This window comes from Pteropus medius, unplaced genomic scaffold (genome assembly GCF_902729225.1).
Source record: "Pteropus medius unplaced genomic scaffold, Ma_sr-lr_union100, whole genome shotgun sequence".
Classification (NCBI taxonomy): Eukaryota; Metazoa; Chordata; class Mammalia; order Chiroptera; family Pteropodidae; genus Pteropus; species Pteropus medius.
Genome location: NW_024351543.1, coordinates 4,778,482 through 4,799,123, shown reverse-complemented (window position 1 = coordinate 4,799,123; position 20,642 = coordinate 4,778,482). Strand labels below are relative to the sequence as shown.

General features: G+C 35.7%; 1 protein-coding gene across 4 annotated transcripts in view; it reads left to right on the top strand.

Moving 5' to 3' along the window:
• IGSF11 (immunoglobulin superfamily member 11) overlaps window positions 1-20,642 on the top strand; it is a 121,340-nt gene that overhangs the window by 77,525 nt on the left and 23,173 nt on the right. The window lies entirely within an intron of this gene.

Sequence of the window (20,642 nt, the reverse complement as noted above, 5' to 3'; positions counted from 1 at the left end):
TATGCTAGCTTGATTTTGTCTTTTAGTGCTTAGTCTTCCACAGCAATTGAGATTTCAGGGGAATGTGTGATATTTTTCTTAAAACCATTACTGAATTCAGCAGTTTTGTAGGATTTATATATAAGTGTGTGTGTGTATATAACATAACATGTATATTTTTTATCTCCCCATCTATTTCTTGCCACTGCAGTCCTGTGGTTGCTATGGAGAAGGTTATGATAAGGAAATACATCAGAAGTTAAAAGTTCTTCTTGCATCTGGGACAGAAATAACATCCCCCTCCCTCCCAATCTCTTTAGGCCTTCCCCCCATGTGATGATCTTTAGTACTACACTACCTATTGCTGACAGGTGGATGGCTTGATGCTTTATTTAAAAACTTACACAGAGGAGATAATTCTCATTTTTACTTTTAAACTATATCACTTTATCATTTTAGTATAGGCACAGGAAAGAATAGGCATATTAGGGTGAATCATCAACTTGGGACATTCCTCTTTTGTATGAGTGATTTTTTCCTTCCGTTTTATTTGTGTGTTTAAATTATTTATTTTTATTTGCTAATATGAGGGAGGAAAAGCTTAGAGAAAGGACCTGATGTAGAACAGTTGGGATTTGGTTAATCTGCTTAGAAATAACATTAAGCAGTGGATCAGATGCTGTCAACAATACAGGGCCTTCTATCCCCATTATCTTCCCCATTCTTGTTTTGCTTATTCTTCCTGCACTGTTTTTGGTTTCATTTAGATTTATATTTTTATTTCCTGCCAGGTATGTATGTATGTATGTATGTATGTATGTATGTAAGTATGTATCAAAATAACTGTATAACTATGATTTTCTTGAGACATTTCATGCCTCTAGGACAATTACGTTTCTTACTGCTTATTACTATGGTTTTTTTCTGAGGTCAGATTCAATTGCTATTTATTAAGAACCTCCTTATGCAAGCCACTTTAATGTACACTTCTTCAGAGTGATCTCATGAGGTAGATATTTTTATCCCTTTTCTTAAAAATGCAAAAAAAAAAAAAAAGAGTAAGGCACAAAGAGTTTAAGAAAGGGTTCACAGCTAGTAAGTAGCTGTTCCCACATTCTAAATCCTGTGCGCTCTTCACCAGGAGGCTGTAAAGAGTAGACATAGGAATTCCTCAGAATCAGACTAGATAGACATTGGTTTGAATCTCAGTTTTATCTGGTAACATTTTAAACATCTCTGGGCCAAGGTGTCCTCATGTAGAAAATGTGATTAATAATCATATCACCTCCCAGTCTTGTTTGTTATGAAGCTTATATAAACAACTTAGAACAGTACTTGGCATGTAAATTCTTGATGAATATTATCAGATACATATTGGACATTTACTATATTATGGTCATTGTATGCTGAAACTTGGGCATATAGTTTTACTTAGAATCTGGTGAGAAAGGCCTGCTAAGAGAATTTAAAGTGTTATGACAGTTTCAGGGAAGTACAAAATGCTGTGGAGGTGTTTAAAGGGGAAATGTAACCAGCTCTGGAGGTCAGGAAAAGTTTGAATCTGAAGAATAGTTAGGAATTAGAAGGACCGTGTGTGTGTGTTCATGTGTGTATGTATAGTAGAGGAAGGTATTTCAAACTAAGGAAAGACATACAAACTTGGGAAAGCCCACTTTATTCCTGGACCTGAGAAAAGTCCACTGTGGGAGGAAATGCTATAAGATTGGCTGGAAAAACAGGCAGAGGCCAGATTAAGCAAGGCCTTGAAGGCCATACAAACTACTTCGGTGTATGATGCCACGTTACTTCTCTCTGCATTGTTAAATTTCTAAGAGCTTCTTTCTTTTTTTATTCATTTTTTAAATTAAGTTTATTGGGGTAACGTTGGTTAATACAATTATATAATTTTCAAGTGTACATTATAATTTGACATCTATATATTCTATTGTGTGATTACGATCCAAAGTCCAGTTTCCTTCAGCTACCATATATTTGATCCCCTTTACCCAATTTACTCTCCCCCTCCCCCCCCGTATATTTGACCCCTTTTACCCTGTCTACCTCTCCCTTCCTCCCCCACCCCCTACCATCTGGTAACCACTAGTCCATTGTCCATCTGGTAACATTGGCATGTAAATTCTTGATGAATATTATCAGATACATATTGGACATTTACTGTATTATGGTCATTGTATGGTCATTGTATGGTCATCACTCTGAAGAAGTGTACATTAAAGTGGCTTGCATAAGGAGGTTCTTAATAAATAGCAATTGAATCTGACCTCAGAAAAAAACCATAGTAATAAGCAGTAAGAAACGTAATTGTCCTAGAGGCATGAAATGTCTCAAGAAAATCATAGTTATACAGTTATTTTGATACATACTTACATGCATACATACATACATACATACATACATACATGTCTCTGAGTCTCTGTCTTGTTCATTTGTTGCTTTTAGGTTTATATCCCACATAGAAGTGATATCATGTGATTTTCTACTTTTTCTAACAGGCTTATTTCGCTTAGCATGATTATCTCGAGGTCCATCCACATTGTTGCAAATGGCAGTATTTCATCTCTTCTAATGGCTGAGTAATATTCCATTGTATATATGTGCCACAGCTTCTTTAGCTAATCATCTATCGTAGGGCACTTTGGTTGCTTCCATGTCCTGGCCACTGTGAATAATGCTGCTATGAACATCAATGTGCAAATATCTTTATAGATATGAGTTTTCAAGAGATATTGGTCTGTAGTTTTTTTGTGTGTTATCTTTACCAGGTTTTGGTATCAGAGTAATATTGGCCTCATAAAATGAGTTAGGAAGTATTGCCTCCTCTTCGATTATTTGGAAGAGTTTGAGGAGAATAGGTATTAAATCTTCTTTGAGCGTTTGGTAGATTTCACTGGTGAAGTCATCTGGTCCTGGACTTTTACTTTTTCGTAGGTTTTTGATGATTGTTTCAATTTCCATACTGCTGATCGGTCTTTAGAATTTCCAGATCTTCTTGATTCAGTCTAGGAAGGTTGTAGTTTTCGAAGTACTGGTCCATTTCTTCTAGGTTATTAAATTTGGTATTATATACTTTTTCATAGTATTCTTGTATGATCCTTTGTATTTCTGCGATGTCAGTCGTAATTTCCCCTCTTTCATCCCTGATTTATTTTATTTGTGTCCTTTCTCTTTTTTCTTTAGTGAGTCTAGCCAGGGGTTTGTCAATTTTGTTAACTTTCTCAAAGAACCAGCTCTTTGTTGCATTTATTTTTTCTACCATTTTTTTTTTGTTTTCAATTTCATTTATTTCTGCTCTAATTTTGATGATTTCTTTCCTTCTGCTGATTTTAAGCTTCATTTGTTCTTCCTTTTCTAGTTTTTAAAGATGAAGTGTTAGGTTATTTATTTGGGCTCGTTCTTGTTTTTGGAGATAGGCCTGTAATGATATGAACTTTCCTCTTATGACCACTTTTGCTGTGTCCCAAAAGTTTTGATATGTTGTACTATCATTATCATTCGTTTCTGTGTATCTCTTGATCTCTGTTTTTATTTCTTCTCTGACCCAGTTATTCTTCATAGCATGTTCTTTTATCTCCATGTATTTGAGGTTCTTCCTGATTTCTTTCTGCAGTTGATCTCTAGTTTCAAAGCATTATGATCAGAGAATATGGTTGGTATGATTTCAACCTTCTTATATTTGTTCAGGCTATCTCTGTGTTCTAGTATGTGGTCGATTCTTGAGAACATTCCATGTGCACCAGAGAATGTATAAGCAGCTGTTTTGGGATGGAAGGCTCTGTATATGTCAGTTATGTCCAGTTGGTCTAATGTGTCATTTAAGGATGTTATTTCCTTACTGATTTTCTGTTTGGATGATCTGTCCATATCCGACAGTGGGGTATTTAGGTCCTCTACTACGATAGCATTTTGATCTGTTTTTCCCTTTAGTTCTGTTAGTAATTGTTTTACAGATTTCAGGGCTCCCTGATTGGGAGCATAGGTATTAAGAAGTCTTATGTCTTTCTGGTGCATGATTCCCTTTATCATTATGAAGTGTGCCTCAGAATCTTTCTTTACCTTTTTTATTTCAAAGTCTCTTTCTTCCGATATTAGTACCTCTACTTCTGCTTTTCTCTGAATGCCATTTGCTTGAAATATCATTTTCCACCCTTTCACTTTGAGTCTATAGTTGTCTTTGGAGCTGAGATGTTTCTCCTGGAGGCAGCCTATGGTTGGGTTTTGTTTTTTGATCCATTCGGCAACTCTGTGCCTTTTTATTGGTGAGTTCAGTCCATTTACATTTAGGGCGATTATCGAAATATGAGGTCTTCTTATAGCCATTTTATCTTTTGCTTTCTGGTAGCTCGGTGTTTCCATTGCTTCCTTGTCCTTGTGTTTCTGTTTTCTTTATTTTGGCTGACTTTTTTGGGTTTTGCCTCTGATTCTTCTTGTTTTATGTTGTATACTTCAGTTCTGACTCCATGGTGTGTGGTTACCATTACAAATATGAAAAAGATATATATATCTTTTTATATATATCCATTTTCTTCTGTGTGTGCCTTACCTCCTTTCCCCTTTGTGAATTTGGATCTTCGAATCCTCCCTTTTTCAGTTATTGTTATCTCAGTTTCTATGTATGCTGAATGTCCATTGCTATCTTGTTATAACAATTCTCTTATTATGTAAGCTTATAATGCCCTCTTCTTAGTAAGGGTTGCACTCCTCTGCTTCTATTTGCCTGATAGTCCCTTTACTCTTAATTATTTATTTTTTTGTTCTTATTTTGTTTTAGATGAGCTGACCCCTTTCAGAGTTTTCCTGTAGTGCAGGCCTCATAGTGGAGAATTCCAATTTTTGTATGTCTTGAAAAGGTCTTAATTTCTCCTTCATATCTAAAGGAGAGCTTAGCTGGATACATTATTCTAGGCTGGTAGTTAATAGTTTAAATATTTGATTCCATTCTTTTCTGGTTTGTAAGGTCTGCACTGAGAAGTTAGATGATAATCTAATGGGTTTTCCTTTATACATTACCATTTTCTTCTCCCTGGCTGCCCTGAGAATTCTATCTTTGTCATTGATTTTTGATAACTTTAATACAGTGTGTCTTGGTGAAGGCCTTTTTGGATTGAGATAATTGGGTGTTCTCTTGACTTCTGGAATTCAGCTGATTCCTTAGATTTGGGAAATTCTTATCCACTATTTGTCTGAAAATGCTTTTTAATCCATGTTCCTTTTCCTCGCCTTCGATAATGCTCATTATTCTTATATTTCCTCTCCTGATGGTATCAGCTAGTTCTTGAATATCTCTTTCATTATTTTTCATTCTTCGGTTTCTCTCTTCTCCCTTCTAATTTATTTCTAGATTTCTATGTTCGATATCACTGATCTTTTCCTCCATTTGGTCGACTCTATTTCCCAGGCTTGCTCTTTCATTTTTCGGCTCTTGCAGTGTGTTTTTTATCCAGAAGTTCTATTTGGTTCTTTTTGAGGGTTTCAATTCCTTGCTCTGCTCATCTAGCTGTTTTTGCAATTTCTGAAATTGTTGATATGACTTGTTTCGGAACTCAATGAGTTTTTTCAGAAGTACCATCCTGAATTCTATCACTTAAGTTGCATATTTCTATGCCTGTAAGCTTATTTTCTGGAGATTTTTCTCTTTCTTTCTGAGATGCCTTGTCACCTTGGTTGTTCATGGTGTTTAATGGACTATTTCTCTGCCTGAGCATTAATGGAAGTGCATTCTGTTGTTTTTCCAGAAAGCAGGTTTATTATATAAAGGTCTCTCTTTAGCCCGCTGCAAAGAAGGTGCCTTTCTTTTGGTTTCAAGTAGGTGGTGTCTAAGCCTCTTGGATCCTTGCTTTATATAAAGCCTACTGTCTTTTATTTTCTTGTAGATTTTAATCACACTACCTTCAGTCCTTGTCAGTGTTAGCAACAGTTTTGGTAGCGTTTGCTCAGATTCCCCAGGGGCTCCATGGTGATTGGTCTCAGAGGGTATGGGGTGGGGAGATACCCTCTGGGTTGGGGATTAGGAGCTGTAGCTCAGACTCAGTTTTGCGACTAGGGCCAGTAAAAATCAACTGTTGTTTCTCTGCTATCTTATTCCATTTCTCTGCTTTGTGCCTTGATGACTGAGCCCTGCTGCCGGCTGCATAGAAAAGTCCTGGCATTTCCAGGCAGGACTGATCAGGGAAGTCACTGCACCTTCACCCCTCCCCCTCCTCCTACAAGGAGCTCCAGAGGCTGCGAGAGGCAGCTTCTTTATTTGTCCCAGTATGCTGCCCTTGACACCCAGGGTTCTGACTTGCAATAGCTCTTATGCGCAGATCCCACGTTCAGATGTGCTGCTGTGCACTTTGGGTGTTTTTTGTTCAGTTTTAGATGTACAACTTATTGCTGTTTCAAGGGGAGAGATATGAGGATGTCTCTCACTCTGCCTTGTTTTCCCAAAATCTCTAAAATCTTCTAACAGAATGAATAACCAAACTCCCTATTTCCGCATTTCAGATCTCTTATATTTTCATGTTGCACACACTAAAGAATGCTTTAAACTAAACTAAAAGTTAAACAACTACTGGCACAAACATACCCAAAAGATGAAAGTTTTAAAGAATAGAGTTGAGTTTGGAAAGAGACAGTATATTGGTGAATAAGAATAAAACATTTCAGTTGAGCCATTTTTTTAAAGAATTTAATTGGTTGCAGAATATAACATCCTTCCTGATGGTTTCAGATGGCTTTATTTGTTCATAAATTACTCTATTTGTTGATTTAGCCACTTTTATCATATGAATGCTTCATTAAACAAATGGAGCTCGCTCATTATAGCCAAGTGGGGCTGTATTCAACTGAGAGGCGAAGTTGAGAGTGCATGGCTGTATTTAACAGTTAAGACCATTTATCTGGCCTTTCGCCATCTGGAAACTTTAGTTAGTACTTCTCAGTATAAATCTTCAGTCTACTAACCAGACTGGTACTGGCATTGAGCTACAGTGTGACAATGTCAGAAAGGCGTACCAAAATGTAAACTAAAGTGCTGTGTGATTTCTTTAGGAGACAAAGCAAAACTAAGCCAGGAAAGAAAAATACATTTTTCCTACCCTAATCATTGTTCAGGTTAAAAGCCTAGATTTTCGGAAGCTCTTTAGAAGGTTAAACAGCAAATAATTTTGAACTTTTCCCCCTGAAAAAGGTTAGTAACTCGCAAGTTCAGATTTAGCTAGAATCTGAAACACTGGAAAAATAGCCCATAGGCTGTCACTTTTCTCTCCCCAGGCCCTGCCCTGTCTCTAAACAGTGACTTCCGAAATTTGAAAGCACATATATATTAAAAAAATAATCCTTGGGGCGGGGGCATTAAGATTTCGTTTTAAATTGTACTTATCATTTCTAGGACCCACAGAGGTGTGCAAAACAGGTTTGTTCATCTATTATCTTTAAATTTAGTTAAATACAAATCTGAGATTCTCTTCTTAGCAGTGTGGCAGGAAATTTAATATCAGTTATCATCGAGGCTCCTTCCTCTCCCCTGCAAGATCTCTTACAGAGCCAAGACACTAGGAGACCCCTCTGATAACTAACATGCCCCATGTTTGAGCAGGGTCCTTGAAGTCTTGCACTGCAGCTTCTGTGCCTTGTGGGACTTTGGGAATCTTGCACCGAGAGTCCCAGTGTCCAGGGGCAGCCATCCTCTTTGAGGAGCTGCTGTTTCCCTTGGCCTCTGAGGAAAGTAGAGCATGGGCCCCCTTTTCTTCAGGAACTTGGCCAGCTTCCGTGCCCTTTCCAGTAGCCCCTTTTCTCCTTTCTCAAGTTCAAAGGCAGCTACTCCCTCCTCTGTAATTTCCTCAGTGAGCCCTGGCTTTCAGGAGAGACAGGAGGCCTTTTTGTCCTTCAGCTTTCCACCTTTCAAAGGCCTATTAGGTAAGGAAATACAGAGGGCTTGACAAAGACAGGATTAGAAGAGGTATGGGAGAGGAAAGAGAAAGAGGAACAACTTTCAGTGTTTTCATTTACTGCTTGCTATAGTCAACATTTGTCCTATTCATGTCCGGCCATCATATATTGAATAGTACTTCTACATTTGGAGAAATTTTCACATTATGAGTTCAACTCCCCAGTGTCAAAAGTGAGAACTCAAATTTCAAGCTTCTTTTGCAGTTTGGACTTCAGTTTTCAAGTCAGGTGCACATAGGTGAGAGACTATGATTTGGATGAGAGCAGTGTTAAGAACGGGCTCTGTGCAGAGCTTCTGTTTGCCTGCATAGATAGCAGCAGAAGAATGTGGCCTTGGGGATGATAGTGTAGGGCGGAGTGCCTGAGAGACACCTGGCATCATTAGTAGTTGCAGTAAGGTTCTGGCGTTTAGGCTTTGGTGACAGGGACAGCTGCAGGAATTTTCTCATCAGACCACCTCCATAGCATATTATTTTTTTTTTCCTGGAGGTTTAGCCTTGAACTTGTTTCCCTGTTCAGCTAGTGATTTTGTTAGCATCCCAACATACTTTTTTTTTTTTAATTAAAAAAATCAGATTTATTAAGTTATAATTTGCATACAATAAAATTCCCCTTTGGGTGTACAGTTTGTTGAGTTTTGACAAATGCTTCATCTTCTAATCACCACTGCAGTCGTGATTTAGAATATTTCTGTCACTTCAAGGACTTGTTCGTGTTCCTGTGCAGTTCTCTGTGGCTTCCCCACTCTACCCCAGATCCAGCCCTTCGCAACCACTGATGTGTTTTCTGTTCCTATAGTTTTACCCTTTCCAGAATACAGAATTATTAAGAATGGGTACATACTGTCTTTTGTGTCTGAGTTCTTTCACTTAACATAATGACTTTGATATTTTTCCATGTCGTTTGTCAGTAGTTTGTTCCTTTCTGTTGACTAGTCATTTTCCATCATATGGTTTATGCCACAGTGTTTTTTCCATCTGCAAGTTGAGGTGTTTCCAATTTTTTGGCTATTGTGAGTAAAGATTCTATGAGCATTTGCATATAGGTGTTCTTGTGGACGTATGTTTTTGTATCTTTTGGGTAAATATCTAGAATTGGAATTGGCAGATAGTATGGTTAAGTATATATTTAACTTTGTTAGATACTGTGAAAATATTCCGAAGGGGCCATACCACTTTGCAGCACCCCCAGAAATGTGTGAGTTCGAGTTGCTCTGCATTCTCATTCACACTTGGTGTTGTCAGTCATTTAATTTAATTCATTTTAGTTGATGTGTAGTGATAGCTCAGTGTGGTTTTAAGTTTCCTGTTGACTAATGAAATTAAGCATCTTTTTCTGTTTTTATTACTCATTTGTATGTTTTCTGTGGTACATTTTTAAAATTGGGTTATTTTTGTAATATTATTTGTATGATCAAATTGTAAAAGTTGTTAATGTATTATAAATACAAGTCCTTGGAGTGCTTTGAAAACATTTTATTTCAAAATATAGCTGGTATTTTTATTTTTTTTAATAGTGTCCTTTGAAGACAAGAAATGGTTAATTTTGAAAGTCTAATTATATTAATTTTAATAGTTATGCATCTTAAGAAATCTGTTTCTAACTCAGAGTCATCGAGACTTTCTCCTGTATTTCCTTATAGAAATTTTATAGTTTCATTCTTAAATTTAAGTTTTTGATCCATTGCAGATTAGCTCTATGTCAGGTGTAAGGTAAGGATAAAGTTAATATTTTTTGCATATGGAGGTCCAATTTTTACAGCACTGTTTTTTGAAAAGAGTATCCTTTTCCCACTGACCAGCCTTGACACCTTTGTTGGAAATAAATCGACCACCTATGTGTAGATCTATTTCTGGACTTTCTGTATGTCTGTCCCTATGCCAGTCTCATACGATCTTGATTATCATAGGTTTCTAGTAAGTTTTAAAATCAGGTATTGTAAATCTTCACACTTTTTTTCTTTTCAAAATTTGGCTTTTTTCATATTCACTTTTATGCATATATGTTAGAAGCGGTTTGACTATTTCTACAAAACAGCTCACTAGAATTTTGATTAGGATTGTATTAAATCAATAGACGAATTTGGGGAGACTTGACACCTTAACAGTGTTAAGTCTTGATTAATAGCTGTGCTGTATCTATTTATTTAGGTCTTTAAATTTTTTCTCAGGAAAGATTTATAATTTTCATCGTATAGGTCTTACTGATATTTTGTTAAAGCTATCCTTAAGTGTTTTATTTTTCTAATGCTATTAATAAGTGGTATTTTAAAATTTTAATTTCCAAAATTTTATAGCTTCTATATAGTTAATATTTGTGTATTGGTTTCTACAACATTGCTAAACCAATTTATTAATTAGAATTAGTTGCTTTTTGTAGATTCATTAGAATTCTTAATGTAAATGATTGCTTTATCTACAAATAAATGAATTTTTACTTTTTCCTTTCCAGTCTATATACCATTTGTTTCTTATCCTTGCTTCGTCGCAGTGGCTAAGACCTCCATGTTGAATAGACATGTCAAGGGCAGATATCCTTCTGATCATAGGAAGAAAGCAACTTTAGCCATTAAGTAGAAGTTATCTCTTTACTCTTAAATACAATATTAGCTGTCTAGTTTTTGGCAGATGCTTATTACAGGTTTGTGGAAGTTCCCTACTCTTCTTTGTTTGAAGAGAGTTTTTATAATGACTAGATATTGATTTTTGTTACCTTTTCTGTACTTGTTGAAAAGATTATGTATGTATTTTTCTTTTTCAGTGTGTTGGTATGGTGAATTATATTAATTTCAAATATCGAGTGAACCTTGTGTTCCTGGAATAAACATCACTTTTGACATGATTAATTCACCCTTTCTATATATTGCTGGATTCAGTTGCTAATATTTCATTAAGGACTTTTGTGTCAATGTGTAGAAGGGATGTTAATCTGTAATTTTCTTTGTATATATTGTCTTGTTGAATTTTTGTATCGGGGTAATGCTAGCCTCATAAAATGAGTTGGGGAGTGTTCCCTCTTTTTTTCTGCAAGGGTTTATATATAGAATTTTTTTTCTATTAAATGTTTGGTAGAGTTCACCAATGAAGCTATCTGAACATGGTGTTATCTTTGTGAGAGGATTTTGAAATGCAAATTAAATTCATTTTCTTTAACGGACCTAGGGCTATTCAGGTTATCTATATCTTTTAGAGTGAGCTTTGGTACTTTATGTCTTTCAGGGAATTTGTCCATATATCTGTTATCAAATATATTAGCACAGAGTTACTTATTATATCCATTTATTATTCTTTCAATGTTTCTAGGATCTGTGGTCCTACCTCTTTCATACCTGTGTCTTCTCTTTTATATTCTTGGTCAGTTTGGTTAGAGATTTATCAATTTCATTGACCTCAGAGAACCAGCTTTTGATTTCATTGATTTACTCTATATTTTTCTTTCTTAATTCATACCTTTTTTTGATTGCTTTTGATTTAATTTGATTTTCTTTTTCTAATTTTGTAAGGTGGATGCTTGGATTGTTGATTAGAAACCTTTCTTCTTTTTGTAATATGAGCATTTAGATGCTGTTAATTTTCCTCTAAGTAGTGCTTGGTTCCTTCTCATAAATTTCAATAGTGGTTTTGTTTTCATTTCCATGCAGTTTACTATATTTTCTGATTTTCCTGTAATTTCACCTTTGACTGGTGAATTATTTAGAAGTAGATTTCTATAAATATTTGATGATTTTATCAGTTTTTTTGTTCTAATTTAATTTATATTTCTTGTATGATTTTATTCTTGGAGAGTGTTCCATGTACACTAGACAGTATTCCATGATGTTTGTTAGAGTGTTCTGAAAATCTGTCCTTTGGTTAGTTCATAAGTTCATTGTTTAGGTATTATGTATTTTTACTGATTTTTTAAACTGATTTTTATCTATTTGTTCAATGGATTTGTTGTATGTCTTTGTTAATAACAGAAGAATGTTCCAGTCTCCAACTATAAAACTATAATTATAAACTATAATTGTTTTTTTCCTTTTTCTCCTTTCACTTCTATCAGTTTTTGCTTCATATACTCTGAAGCTGTTGTTAGGTGCATGCATAGGACTATTATGTTCTTGATCAGTTGACCCCTTTATCATTATTTAATGTTCCTCTTATTTCTGTTTTAGTGACCTAGCTCTTCTCTCTTCACATGTTGCTTCTTTCTCAAATTCCCCACGAAAAGGGAAGGTCCTACTGGATTAGCCAGGTGCCGTTGTGTTTGGTATATCTTTAGACAAGGATCTTATAACAGTTATCAACAGTTAACAACTGTTCAGTCTATGGGTTACGCTCTCTGATAGCCAGAGTGTGAATGAGATTCTGTGTCACAAATCATGGTGACCCATGTTTAAGGAATTGCTTCGTTCTGCTTTCACTGAAGGGAATGGCAGCTATGGTGGCAATCATAGTGTCATGTCCATCATAACATTGCAAAACAAGGTTCTGCTTTTGTAATTTATTTTTGCTTCTGCTTCTTTAAACAACTAATTATAATGACATTATTCACTTAGTTTTAAAAATGGGTATGGAAACAGAAATACCCACAGGAGTCAAACAGGTATACTGACTGAGTAAAGTGGGCTATATTGTAGAATAATAGGAAGTGATGGGGACTGGGGACTGTGGCAATGTGGAGAGCTCATGCTTTGTCTAAAGGAGCATCAGTAATCAGTTGCCATGTGAAATGCAGGCCCAATGTCACTAACTCTCAAGTTGGTAATCTGTGGTTTTGTGTTATTCAATATACCAAATTGAGTGGGTCATATCATGTAGACCAAGCAAAATATGTATGTAACCTTGCCAGACTGTGGTCATTCCTGTAAGGGAATTCTTCAATGGACTAGAACACCTGTGCCTGAATCCAGATGTAAAATGAGGAGAGGGTGCTAATAATGGGAGACTTACTGTAGAGAATTCTAATCAAGCTTATGTCCAGTGTTAGGAGCTATTGCTGAGTAAATGTCACACATAATAGACATGCCATGGCATGAAGGGGCCACGTAGGCAGATGTATATACTTTTTGGTCATTTGAAAAGTGACAGAGGGGAGCAATAATGTGGAGTGTAGGCATGGTTCAGTCCAAGGCCTTGGGCTTCTCTCTGTTTTATCTCCGGACCTGCCTTTTGGAACCACACCTGAAGAAATCATTTTTATGCCTTGGTCCTCTGGCATGCTGTTTGCCCTTGGCATGCCCCCTAAGGAATGTTTATGGTTGAAGAGGAGAAGTCAAGGAGAAGGCACTTCCATAGCATCTAAAGAGGAACCATCATACCATGGAAATAACAATACTATACTATAGGACATGTATGAGTGTTCAGTGCTTCAGCCAGAAGATAAGTATCTATAATTTTATGGTAGCCTGCCGTTGTATACCAACAATAAAATATACTGTTTAATATGCATAAAATGAAGTGGAGCTTTGACCGTGATCCTATAAGTTGATAAATGGAGATGACCAGTGCATAATAAAGCCATCTACATTGATCAATTAACCAGATATTTACTCTTCATTTAGTTTCACTTAGTACTGTGTTAATGGCCAAAATATAATTTAATATCAGTTAACACAAATATTAATTTTTAGTTGGGATGGCAGTTTAAAAAAATACGTAATAATAAAGATAATTTCACCTAATTAAAATTTGGTTAAAGTATGAAGAGAAAGTGATTTGTTTTTAAAAACCAGTACAATGTTAGAGACTTGGGCTATTCCATAGTTTCCTTCAGAAAATAAGGAAGGTTGCCTAGAATTTTTGTGTTTTGAAATTTGTTTTGGTATGACAACTACAAAACAGAACTTGAATAGGTTAAATGAATTTTATATTTTTATATGTAAGAAACAGCACTTATGAAATCATGTAGGAATCATATAAGCCAATAAGCATTTTATGACTGTTGAATATTAACATTTTAGGTGAAAGGAAAACATAGGTCTCCCAAAATGCTGTACAATCCTTTGGAAGCTTTACTGACCGTATTCCCAGAGACGGACCATATTCCCAGAAAGACGTGTTCTGGCAGTTGGACTGATCTGAAACATGAACACATGCTCCACAGGCATCAGCAAACATTCTATTTTGAAGTCTCAGTTGGATTGCTAGGGCCAGTCCTCATTCTGAGCTTCAGGTGTTCTGGCTCTGATGGATTTTGTAGGGGATATTTCTTGTCCTTTGAGCCTAGCAGATGACTGTACAAGGTCCTTTGTTCTCTTGGCAATGTAGTGTACATGATCCCTCTTAAGATTTTTAAAGATTCTTTGCTGCCAGCTTATTTTCCTCTAACATGTACCTCTTGGTCTAAGAAAACGTGAATTTCTTTCTGCTTTAAATCTTGAGACATAGGGGCCTAAAGAAAGAGTATAGACAACTGTTACTATTTCAGCTCCTCAGAAGAAACAAGGTCATGTGGTATATGCCTTTCTTATTTAATTGCTAAGAGTCATTCAGAATTTATGAGTTGACTTAATTTTTCTTGGGTGAGACACTAAGAAAATATTCAAGTCTGTAAAATGCTGCCTAGTCAGCTCTTAAATTATGCATTTACGTGCAAATGTTGCACATTGTAAGATATTTTAAATGAATCTTTAATCCAGTATTTAGCATTAAAGTTTAAATTCCTGCCTAGAATTTCAAATATGGAAATGCACATTAAAAGGAAATAGGATTTTTAATTGGTTTTTAGCAAGCTGGAAAAAAATTTAAACATTTAAAATATGAAAAACATTTATTTCTCTTCTTTTTAATCTTTCTAAGAAATTTTTAATTATCCTCAGTTGAATTGGTATGTTAAATAGGAATCCTGAGATACAATCGCAAAGCAACTTTATTTTGTCTTCTGCATTCCTTTAAGTTTATTCAAGAGCCGGTTCTTTCCGTAGATGTAAACTTAAGCAGGTTGTACAACTTTTCTGAGTTTAAAAATAAATCAAAACAAGAAAATCTTAATTTATATACAGAAATATTCATGTAGTTCTCACAATGCCAGTGACCCACCCTTAGGAATCCAGAGGTCTCCTCTCAGCTTCCTTCTGTTGGAAATCTCCTTAGACAACCCCTCTTGGACAGAATCTGAGATGACCTTGCACCAGCTCTTACATGTGTTTACATCTGATCCATTGGAAACTTTCAGATGTCCTTTGCCCTGGCACAGTTAGGGAATGTAGGCCCTTAGGCTGGGTGGGAATGGGATGGGACTTATAGCACACCACAGCTCTAATAAAAAATTCTCTCCATAAAGACAGACTCTTTATAGACATTTGCTCCTGACCCATTTATTCTCTGCGTAGTCCTAAAAGTTATATAGCCAGTTTTCAGCTATCTTCCTTGTGCCAGTTCATCAGGGTAGTCTGTCTTAAAACTCACTTTGGTATCTGATATCTTAATATCTGATATCTTTAGGGTGTTAGATGACTTTCAAAATTCTCCATAGAAAATTCTGATAAAGAATATAATAGCCTTTTTATAGAAAGTTACATGAAACTTAGTAGAGCAGATATGTTTACAAATAGAATTTTTATTGCTAAGTGTCAGTTTTGTTGATACAGAAGTCTCACTTTACCCTAATCATGTTACAAGCAGTAATATCATTAGTTTTCTGAGATTATCAATGGAAGAGTCTGTTGTGGTAGAAAACACACTCTATTGGAAGTCAGAAGATGCAGGTCCCAATATTAAGATCTTTAACAAGTCTATCTCTTTGGACCCTAGGATTTTCATGTGGAAATTGAATTAGATCAGCTCAGCAATATGTGTTTATTGAGTTCTTATTGTGTGGTTACAGTAATGGAGTTTCTAATGTATCTCACAGTATACTAGTGAAGATACCTTACTAAGGAAAGTATGATTACAACTTTGGATACTGTTCAGAATGAAAAGATCAGTGCTTTAAGAGGTCCTGACCTAGGCTGAGGTCAGGAAAGGCTCTTCTGTGAGAAGGTAACACCAGCTAATGTGAAGGATGAGTAGGAGGTTACCAAGTAAAGGGGTTAGGGTGTGGAATGGAGAAAATCAGAAGAAACACAGAGGACAAAGCAAAGGCTCTGACTGAAGAAGTCAAGTGAAATTCAGTTTGTAAAATGGATCAGATTTGATCATGAATGGGGTTTGGGAGATTATGAGAGAGTAGAAGGGATTAAGAAAGATTTCTCAATTTCTGACTTGTCCAACCTGATGACTGGTTGAGCCATTCACTAGCGTAGGGAACATTATAAAGGAGCCAGATATCCAGTGGAGGCAGGCATGGAGGGAAGAGCAAGAGTTTGATCTTGGACAAGGTGACTGCGGTCCCTTTCAGATAGCTACATGGAGATGTCTGGGAGGCAATTGGATATAAGAGGAGAGGTTTGAGTTACAGAGAGAAATTTGGAAGCCATTGTCGTGTATGAAAAAATTGAAGCCATGATAGTAGATGAGAGTCTATAAGGAGAGAGTTTATCATAAGAAGAGAAGGTAGCTCCTTGAAAAGTGCCAATATTTAATAGCCATGTAGAGAAGGGTGAAACAGCAAAAGAGACAGAAGTATCCAGTGATATAGAAAGAAGATAGAGTAAGTTATATCACTGAAGGTAAGAGGAAAATGTGTTTCGAGAAGAAGGGGGAATGGTCATCACTGTTAGAGTCCAGGAATGATCACAAGAGTTATGAAGGCATCAGGAGGTCTCTGGGAAACCTAGGGAGAACTGTTTTTAAGAAGTAATGGCAGGAGTAGATTGAAGACTTGAATGGCCACTATGGAAAACAATATGGAAGTTCCTCAAAAACCTAAGAATTAATCAACCATATGATCCAGCAATCCCTCTACTGGGTATTTACCCCCAAAACTTGAAAACTCATAACGGAAAAGATATTTGCACACCTATGTTCATAGCAGCATTATTCATGGTGGCCAGACACGGAAGCAACAGAAGTGTCCTATAATAGATGATCAAATCTGATCCAAAGCTGTGGTAATATATACAATGGAATATTACTCAGCCATAAGAAGAGATGAAATACTGCCATTTGTGACAACATGGATGGACCTTAAGATAATCACGCTAAGTGAAATAAGACAGACAGAAAAAGTTGAAAACCACATGATATCACTTATATGTAGGATATAAACCTAAAGCAACAAACAAACATGACAGACAAACAGATACTAATGGACAGTAGACTAGTGGTTATCAGAGAGTGGTGGTGGGGGATGGTGAGGGAAGGTATATGGGGTAAAAGGGGTCAAATATGTGGTGACAGAAAGAAATCTAATTTGGGGCAATACACACACACTGCCTTCTGTGACTTGTACTCCTGAAATTTCCCTATTAATAATACCTTATAGGATTAAATGAGTGTCTATGTATGTATATGTATACATATATGTTTATATATACTGCTTAAGGTGGACTTGATATTTGGTCAGTGTGCTCTAAATATTACCTAGCAATAGCAGTACTGGTAGTAGTTATCATCAGCCATCAGCATCTGGTTCTGCCCTTATCATTCCCTTTTGATGATGCAGTGGTAGTATTTAACCCTACTGTACAGATGAGGCAACAGAATCAGAGATTAAATGATTTATTTGGGGCCACACAGCTGAGTAGATGAAAGAAACAGATTTCAAACTAGATCTGTCCAACTTCACCCTCACACTTTTACAAGTTCTGAAAGCCTGCTTATCTAGAATGTTTCCTCTGTAGCTCTCTTGACACTTGAGATTTCGAGGTTAACCTTATGTAAAGATGTGAAGTAAACGAAGTTGATTTAATAGCTAATACCACTTCAGAGGCTTGATCTCTGCCAGCAGACCCTGATATGTTTCCCCCACCTCCCTATCCTGCAAATCTACTCTCCCTTCTGTGAAATCCCACCATTGCTCATATTGGCCATTTTTTTCTTCTTAAAATTTATATCAAAGATGGCATGAGTTCATCTCGAAATTAGTGAATTGAGAATGGAAGGTATACATTTAAGAGGAACAGGGTAGTTTAAGAGGAACATATTCCCTTCACTTCTTCCTTGGAGTATTAGCTGAAGAATGAAGTGATGGAAGTTTTGTCACCAGTTTGGCTTCCACACTTATTCTTAAAAACATTTCTGGTGGTATTTATCATAATCATTGTAATACGTGTATACTCCTTTAACCCACTTCTGCCCTATGACATAGGTTGTTCCTCTGCTTATGGCCTATTCCATGATCAGATAACCTTCCCTTTCTGCCTCTTAATGCCTGAGGTTCTTTTAACTTTCCTTTGTGAGACTTAGAGACTTTTCCTGATGTTATCAAGTGCTTTATATTCTACCACAGATGACTTATTTTATAGAACATTTTATCTTGCAAATTTAACATCATCAGACTGTATGTGAAGAACATGAAGTTCTATAGAAGGAAAGTGTTATGTACATTTATTTTCTAAACTAATTGTAGTCATAACAGTACGTTATTGTGTTATTTTTTGGGGAGAATTGAGATAATATCACTTCAAAATAAAAACAGTTTGAGATACTGCCATGGACTTAATGTATTTTTCAGGATTAGAATAGCTTCTTTATTGGATCTCTCCGATGATTTTAGTCTCCTGTTAGTCCCATATTGTTCTTTAGTCCCGGGGTGGAGCGGGGGAAGGTTAGGGGGATTTAGCAGGTGCAGAGGGGTGGGTATTCTTTTCAGAAGAGATAATAGTTGATTTTGGCTTCCCAGGAGTTGGCTCTGGTAAGTCACTGTTTTTCTTTTCTTTTTTTAAAAATTTTAACAGCATTATTGAGGTATAATTTCCATTCCACAAAATTCACTCATTTGAAGTATAAAATTCAGCTGTTTTTCATTAATTTATGGAGTTGTACGACCATTGTAACAACCCAGTTTTAAAAGTTTTCTGTTGCTCTAAAAAGTTCCATTGAACATATTAGCACCAATACCTACTCCCTCCTCTTGTCCCAGGCAACCACTGATTTACTTGCTGTCTCTATAGATTTGCCTTTTCTGGACGTTTCGTGTAAGTGGAATAATACAGTATGTAGTCTTTCACATCTGACTTTTTTCACTTAGCAAAATGTTTTTGAGAGGCTCATTCATGTATAAGTAGCTTGCTGCTTTTTATTTCTGAGTAATATTTCATTGTATGGATATTCTGCATTTTGTTTATCCATTCACCAGTCTATGAGTATTTGTGTTATTTCCATTTGGGAGTATGATATGATGCTGCTAGGAACATTCACAGACAAGTATTTGTGTGGACATATATTTTCATTTTACTTGGGTACATTCTAGGAATGAAATTGCTAGGTTGTATGGTAAGTTTATGTTAAACTGTTTAAGAAACTGAAACTGTTTCCCAAAGTGACTATTCCCAGCAGCACTTGCTTTTGTCTTGGTTATAGCCATTATAATGGATATGTAATGATATCTTACTGTGGTTTTAACATGCTATGCCCTAATGAGTAATAATGTTGAGCATATTTTACCCATTTTAATAGGCGGTTTGTCTTTTTTATTATTGAGTTATAATAGTTCTTTATATATTATATATACAAATCGTTTATCAGATATATGATTTACAAATGTTTTTTCCCAGTCTGTACCTTGGCTTTTTATTTTCTTAAATCTTTCGAAGCACAGAGTCTTAAAAATTTTAATGAAGTCAGATTTATTGTTTTCTTTTGATTTATGGGCCCCGTGACATCTCTAAGACCTCTGACTAACCCAAAATCAAAAAGATTTTCTTCTATATTTATTTCTAGAAGTTTCATAGTTTTAGCTCTTACATTTAGGTCTATGATACATTTTGAATTAATTTTTGTATATGTTATGAGGTAAAGGTCTGAGTTATTTTTTTTTTGCATATTAATATTGAATTGTTCCAATACCATTTTTTGAAAAGACTAGTCTTTCCCTCATTTAATTGTCTTGTACCTTTGTTGAAAAGCAATTGACCAGAAATATAAGGTTTTATTTTAGAACTCTCAGTTCTGGGCCATTTTTGTGGTGATCTGTATACCTTATTCTGGTACTGCACTATCTTTATTATTATATCTTGATAGCAAATTTTGAAATGAGATAGTGTGAAAATCTGTTCTTTTTCAATATTCTTTTGGTTATTTTTAGCTCTTTCCCTTTTCTTGTGTTTTAGAATTAGTTTGTCAATATCAAAAGAAAGCATGCTGGGATTTTGATTGAGATTGCTATGAATCTGTAGGTCAATTTGGGGAAAATTGGCATCTTAACAATATTGAATCTTTCAATTCATTACATTGCATAGCTCTCCATTTATTTGGTCTTATTTGATTTATTTCATTAGCATTTTATAGTTTTCAAGCTATAGGTCCTGCACAAGTTTTGCTTATTTACATATAAGCATTTAATTTTATAGTATGCCATTGTAATGATGCTTTCAAAAAAAGTTCAGTTTCTTTCTCATCCTCCATCACCATTTCAAGTTTCACTCCAACCCTATTAGTTAAATTCTGCCAGGTTGTATTCAAAATTGGCCAAATACCAGATAGTATCTTATAAAATAGAATAAATAACCTCTAATACTTTCCATTTGTAGTTTCCAAGAGGTAAAGGGATGACCAGTTTTTATCGTTTTAACTCAGTGACTGGTCAGTAGTTGTTAAGTAAGACCATTATGTCATTCTGTTTACATTATCAATAGTATAAAACACACAAACCTTTTCTGAAGGGATTTGGGCTGTCAGGAAAGGGTGAGC